The sequence below is a fragment of the Buceros rhinoceros genome, unplaced genomic scaffold (genome assembly GCF_000710305.1).
Source record: "Buceros rhinoceros silvestris isolate BGI_N320 unplaced genomic scaffold, ASM71030v1 scaffold6709, whole genome shotgun sequence".
Taxonomy (NCBI): Eukaryota; Metazoa; Chordata; class Aves; order Bucerotiformes; family Bucerotidae; genus Buceros; species Buceros rhinoceros.
This window is the reverse complement of record NW_010429751.1, coordinates 3485-10596: the sequence shown is the minus strand read 5'-3', so window position 1 is coordinate 10596 and position 7112 is coordinate 3485. Positions and strand designations below refer to the sequence as shown.

Sequence of the window (7112 nt, the reverse complement as noted above, 5' to 3'; positions counted from 1 at the left end):
CCCTCTGCCCCAGTGTGGGCGGTGCCAGCCAGTGGCAGCCAGCGCCCTCAAGGCATCCTCGCAAACAGGCAGAGCAAAGGCCATGCAGATCTTCAACTGGATCATGTTCAACAGAAAGCTCGTAATTTTCTTCCGGGGGTATATAGCTGCCTTCCAAAAAATACACAAATCAAGGGCTACAAAAGGAGCAATAATCCAGAAGCTGGAGCCAGGAATGTATGAACGACCAGGGCCAGATCTGTGGCTGCTAGATGGGGCACAGGCTTCTGAACAGAGGTGGACTGAGCCTTGTGTTTATTTTGCCACCTTGGCTGTTTGCCCCCACCCCGCATCACTGAGAAACACAAAGGATGTGACAACTGCAGGATAAAAGCCCTCAGGAACAGAGGATGTTATAAAGAAGGAAATCTTTGAAGTATTTCCTTCCTTGGTTCTGCCTAGGTTGCAATTCAGTGTAATTCCTCCTTTGCCAACTTGAGAGATTAGAGGTTGCTAGGAAAAAGCTGATTGCTAAAACCTCTCCCGCAAATCCCAATGCCACGACCTTGCTGCGACCTCAATACGGTACCACATCTGTGCAGCTGGAGAGGGAGGCCCTGGCGAGGAGGCCAGATGTGCTTCATCGAAGGCTTTCACTCCGAGACGGCGCTTAGCGATACCAGACCGATCCTTGTGCAGGGTAAATCGTCTTCATTACACGGGCTGCAGCAGAAATCTGGATGTTTGGAGCTGCTGAGAATATGTCCTGTTGTCTTCAGCCAGAGTGCAACGAAGCACCAGTCCTCCTCACATAAACACGCTGCCATTAATCTTCTAATAAGTTGTCTTGAAGACAGGAGGGCAGATGTAGGAAACTCAAGCAACAGTTTCATTTAGCAGAGAGTGGTCCAGCCCACGTTTCAGCTCAGTGCCAGAGCTCCTTCCTTCCAGCCATGCTGCTGCAGGCAGAGCATGCACTGCTGGGTGCAGGAACCTTGAGCAGCTCTGCTGCCTCCTCACTGTTTCCCCAGGTAAAGACCAGACCACGTGAACTCTCCTCTTCTTCACCTTCATTCCCACGTTCCCGCTGCAGCAAGGACCTTTCGAACAACACTCCTACCTGCTTCACCAGGGAGAGGATTTTTCCCTGCCACGCTCTGATCTGCTCACCAGCTATACATGAGCAGCTACTTTCTTGCATTTAAAAACTGAGAACTGGTAAGTCACATACAGAGATAAGTCGTTAGTAAGAGATTTGAGTGCCCAGTGGTGTTTCAGGCACAGAAGTACCCTCCAGAAGGGGCCTGGGCTCTGCAGACTCTGTGCTGTGTCTGCCAGTCTCACATGCATGTTTAAGTACCTGAATTACCCCTCGGTTTTTAGGTCACAAAACTATTTTGCAAACAAAGCAGACTGGGAGGTGTCCGCAGAAAAGTTTCCCAAGCTGATTTTGGAAAACAAAACCCTAACAATAGCCAGTTAACGCACACCTCGCTGCTTCTACTAATTATAACCTTCTTCCTATCTCCCATCAAGCTGCTAACTGCGGTGCTGCTTTCCAAGACCTTGTTTAACTCCACAGGATGGTAAGAAATAAAGCTTTTCTCTGCATCTATCATTTCCTAACTTACAATTGCTTAAGCATTTACTGAAATATATGTATCTTCTTTTTTCCTAAAGATGATCATATCTTCCTTAGCCACTTCTGTCACTTCCCCAGAATGCTGTCGCCAGAACTGCACGCCCTAGCAGCATGTTCACGAAGGGAGGCCTTCAACGCTCTTCAAGTACTTGCAAACTAAGCTGAGTGTTCCCACTGCCCAGCAAGTAGCAGCAAGTAACGCTCTGCCTCTGAATCCAAGCCATATCCGTCAGAGAGCACTTACACAGATATTCTTGGTAGGACAGGATGGAAAACATCTCCCTTTCTGGCAGGTGTGACAAACACTGTTAACACCTGTGTGGGGGAAGTCCCTTTTGCTGCTGGAATTTTTGATTTAGTTATAGTAATAGGAGCAAATCTACACCAGCAACCACATAGTTTACATTTCACTTGTATTCAGCCTCGGGGGTTTTTTTTAATAGCCTCTTCAGAGGGCAGTATCTTTTACCAACTACAATTTAGCAAGCTGGAGTGAGTTAATAGCCAGTCCCATCTGGTGAAGCAACACATTGCAAGGCTAAAGGAAACCATCAGGTCTTAAAAACCACACAAAAAGGGACCAGTTAACAAAAAATTGATGCTTTCCACATGACACAGAAGTAAATCCTCTTCCTCTTCCCTTGCAAATCTGTAAAATCTGTTTGTGTTGAATGTAAAGAAGGTTATAAGAGAAAAGCTGTATCAGGGAGAAAACTCAGAGAGCAAACAAACCGCAGTCAACTTCCTTATCTTCAGGACGCTTTTCAGAACCACACAGCACTAACTCAGCAAAGCCAAACCAGGGGTTGCTTACCAATCTTCTCGCACAGCACCCGGGAGACTGCCAAAGTTTAACTGCAAATGATTTTGTCAAATACTCATTTTCTCAATATCACAGTATGACATTTCTTATATTAAACAGAAACAAGAATATTCATTAAATCTGCTGTAAATGGCAAGCTTCATAATGCTACACAGGTAAAGGGGCACTTTTTCTGCTTTGCAAAATAATAGTTGCAGTTCTGCTGCTCTGCTAACCCTTTTTTCATAACTCTTTAGATCCACCCTGAGGAGCAAATGATGTTGTTTTCTTTTGGGAGAAAAAACCTGAAGAAAAAGAACAAAAATGCTTTGTGGCAGAGAATAAAAGACTCTAGATACACTCAGAATAGAGGCAACCTGGCTATTACAGTGCTTGATTCTCCAGTCTTCATCATAGATTGTAACACAGATTTTTTGAAGTGATTTGCTGTCTTTTTATTAAAGAAATAAAGGTTTTAAATATTAAACAATTATAACACTGTTATCTATGTAGGGCCTTGAACCATAACTATCCATACCTCTGCAAGCACTGAGTTATTTTGGAGATAAGGACAGTCTGGTTATGTAGCTACTGGCTAAGAAGAGTCTTGCTTCCCTCGCCTCCCTGATAATTGTGAATTTCCTGGCCAAGGAGATTCTCACTGCACGCCAGGTGCAGCATGGCTTGGGGTTGGCTATTTCCAGTCTGTTGTTGAGTTTCAGCCATCTCAGGATATTTCCAGTATAAGCTACATCACCTCTGCTAAGGCAAGATGACTTTGGCTTCAAAATCTTTACAGTTGCATTGAGTATTTTTTTCTAATGGGCAATGCAATCGGAAAAAAAAAAAGCCATTTTTCAGGCATTTCTTTCTCCGCGGAGTCCATATGGATAAAGAAAAAATACTTCTCTATCCAGAGAGCCTCCTCTGCTCCTTTTACTAGCCTTGCTATCTCCAACAGGCCTGTGACATGGGGAACAACGCATCAGAGCTACTGAAAATGGTTTTTAAAAAATCTGATTACAGAACATGTTAGAAAAAGGAAATTAAATTCTTTGAATCAGATGTAGTTAACTGGTACTCATTTTGATGTTTTTAATAATGGTTCCAATAAGAAAGATCAAAACTTGCTCATTCCCAAATTACTTTCAGCTTTTTACTTTTTCCCCAGCCTTTCTGATTCTTCTTAAAGTAATCATTTTAAGTAAGAAAAGTAACTGCAATAGCATAAGTACTATAAAGGATTTAATTGTCCTTTATTCACATTTCTCCTCTAAGAAATCACTAAGCGCTTCGTTATTAATATCAATACCAAAACCAGATGCCTGACTGCTCTGATTAACTTTACTGGAGCCAGAATTTGTCTTCCTTTTCTCAAAGCACATATTAGGTTTCTAGTCAGTGTTCAGACTTACATAAAACCCAATAAAGACATGTTTCCTTCCCATATTTCAGACATTTCAATTTATGCATATTTAGTGATTTGGTTTATAAAGGAATTGTGAATAACATAACTAAGATCTTCTCCACTTATCCAAGTTCCCAGAGGAACAAAATATTTGAGAAATAAGTAATATTCGTAGTGTTTCATTCGCTAGAAAAAGTTTAAGAGTTTTGAGTACATTAAATAAAGATTACAACTCGGGACTATCAAGAACTGAGGCAAAGCACTTCAAAAACTTGCTTGAAAAAAGATCAAGTCTACAAGTGCAGTTATTCATTTCTTCTATGTACAGTAATCTGAGACACATGAGGAAAACAGTCCTGACATGTTACGAAGACAAAAAGCTCAAAAAACACGCCGAAAAGGACACAGGAGATAAAAGGCATCACAAATTGGATGAATTCCTGCAGAGGAATGTGAAGGCAGAGATGATTTTAAGCAACAGCTGAAAGTAACTTCTTTAAACTAGTTCCGCTTATGGCACAACAGCACGTCACCGTCTAGAGCACTCACCACTTCAATCCACACTAACTGTGTGGATCAGCCACAGTCAGGTAGGGAAATTCAGCCCGGTAAATGACAGAAGGTGGTCTTACCACACCCATCTACTGCTGTCTGCCACGACATACCATAGCTTGGCAATCTCTCTCACATGTCGCTGGACAGGACAGCAAAAGAGTTGTGAAGAAGGCTTTGAAGAAAGAGAATTTTTTGGACTCTCAGAGCTCCTTTTCAGCATGCAAGGCCACCCGGGGTAAGTATGAAAGATCCTGGATAGATGCAACAGGGCCCTGCATTTTCTCAGGGCCAGAGAGAGCCTGCTGTAAGAATCAAGACTAAAGTGACAGGTGTGATGAGATTTCACTGTGTAGAAGCAGCAAAACGTCTGCATTTGAAAAGAGATGCTCCCAAAATCACATGGAAGGGTTGGACCCAGAACATCTGTACAAAATTAAAGAAATTTCCAGGTCATGGAGATAGATAGTTACAGCCTGAATGGTGGGCAGGAAGGCAATATTGTTTACAATGATCCAGAAAGGAGGAGATAAACATGCTTGGTGTTAAGGGAGTAAGTACTCCTCCTCAGATGGGCTATGACCTAGCTGACAGCCACAGAGACACCCCTGGAATTCAGCTTGGAAAAATGGAAAGAAGTCTGGAATAAGCAGGCAAACCTGTTATTCATCCATGCAGACAAGAAACTTGAGAAGATGCTGTGTATGAAAAAAGTAGGGATCAAAAGACATCATGTAGGAGCCTCCTGTCAACAATAAAGTTGGAGGATGAATGAAGAGGACTTCTATGAAGACACAAGAGGCTGTGAGAAGAAACTGAAGGAGAAACAGTAAACAGTTGTGACATATTCAAGAAGAGGTGCATAGTGACCAAAGACTGAACCTCTAGAAACTTAGAATTATACTTAAAACTCTTGAATATTTGCCAAAATAGTGAACCCATGAAAAATCCTTATATTGGCTAAGAACCTGAAAATAACCGTGGGGTACAAACTCAGAGGCTCCTGAAAGTCCTTAAAATTGATATTTTAAAGTTTTAATCATCTGATCATCACACCATGCATGTAAGGAAATGAAGTACCACATTAATACCATGTGATATAATTCCAGGTTAAGCTCATCTTTCAAAAGTTTATTACCACAGGGGCCAGTGGAACTACACACAGGGATAAAAATGCATGAACAGGAGTCTTTGCTGAGTTCAAGGCTTAATATCAATTAACGCTCAATTTTACAAAATGCCATGCCCACAAATGCTAGAAACTATAACAGACATGGAAGGTGGAAAAGCTACAGAAAAATCCTTCATAAAGTCACCAGGTGACTGTAATGTTAATAAAATTTCAAAAGGAGTTTCGATTTCAGTAAAGAAAACCACTGTGGCTCAGTGAACAGACATTTCCTGTGAAGAAGAACAGCAGATTGAAACTGAGCTAGCAGAGAATTCACTAAACCTCTTATGAAATGTTTTGGTATAACAAGAAAGAAATAAAAAAAAAAAAAAAGAACTTGTTTTTTCTGACCTCAGGAAACTACTGAAAGGCAACAGCAAAAATGACATCCTGGAGTGCTGCCAAATCAAAGAAAAGAAAACACGAATTTTAGTCCTATTTTTCTCAGGATTTGGACAATTTAGAAGCGGGGTTTGGAAAGACTCAGCTTAGGACAGAGAATCACGCTAGGAGACTCCGTGAGGCACGTGGATGAGTTCCTCAGGTTGATTTGCTCAGCCTACAGCCCTTCAAGCAAAGCAGGACATACGCTCAGACTCCCTGGACAGAAACCTGTATTCAGAAACATGATTTGATTCTCACTAACATCTTCATTTCCTTTCCTGTCCAATTTATTTAGGGCACTCAGTTCTCTTCTGCAAACATGTAATCGCAAACTTAAAAATTCTTCCCCGGTTCCAAGTAAATGTCCTTAAGGAAGATAAACATTGATCAGAGATGAATCATGTTTGCTCCCTAATTTAAGTAACTTCTTAACTCTAAGGTACCTGAAGGGAAAATGTTTCACGCGTGACCTTCAGCTGAAAAGGTTCTGCTGTGCTTTGAAAGCCTTTAACTGTATTTGCAATGCCAAACGTGCAGCAGACATCTTTTCAGCCAGGGACCACTGCTCAGCCCGACTCCTGAATGGGCAGGAGCATTCAGCACTGAACAAAACAGACAGACCTCCATTATCACAGCATGTAGAAACATTCTCTGCACAGAACTCTACTTCCCTGAGAAGGTAGAAATAAAAAAAGCAAAATCATTTTTTATATTCATATCAATAGCAAATGGAAATGTTCCAACTCGCTTTCAAAGTTTGGCAGCTATTCATACTAATTCCTTTGAACATCTTCCAAATGTCCCCTGAAATCTCAAAATTAGAAGCTATATGGGAGGTATTTGTCAGAGATATTCTTATGTTTATTTTTATTTGGCACTTCTTGGGTGCAATAGATCCTGGCAAATCTATTTCAAGGGAATACAGTTGCTACCTGTACAACTACATACCAGTAGGAATAATGCAAATCACACTTAGTACAGCATCTTTTTCAGCAAGTTGGTGAATTTTGTATACCAGGTTTTGCTTCTGCAGAACAAAGCCTGGGGAATATCCAAGGGCAATGGATTAAGACATTAATCTTCAGCAAAATCTGCTCTAGGGATGTATTTCTATTTAAAAGGTGGCTTTAATCTATAATCTGTGATTCCACGTGTGTATCTGTACTGAGCTCTT

General features: G+C 41.4%; 1 protein-coding gene across 1 annotated transcript in view; it reads right to left on the bottom strand.

The window, feature by feature from the left end:
• The window catches only part of DIP2C (DIP2 disco-interacting protein 2 homolog C (Drosophila)), a gene marked incomplete at its 5' end in the record, with an annotated part of 112069 nt that overhangs the window by 101946 nt on the left and 3011 nt on the right, over positions 1–7112 (bottom strand). The window lies entirely within an intron of this gene.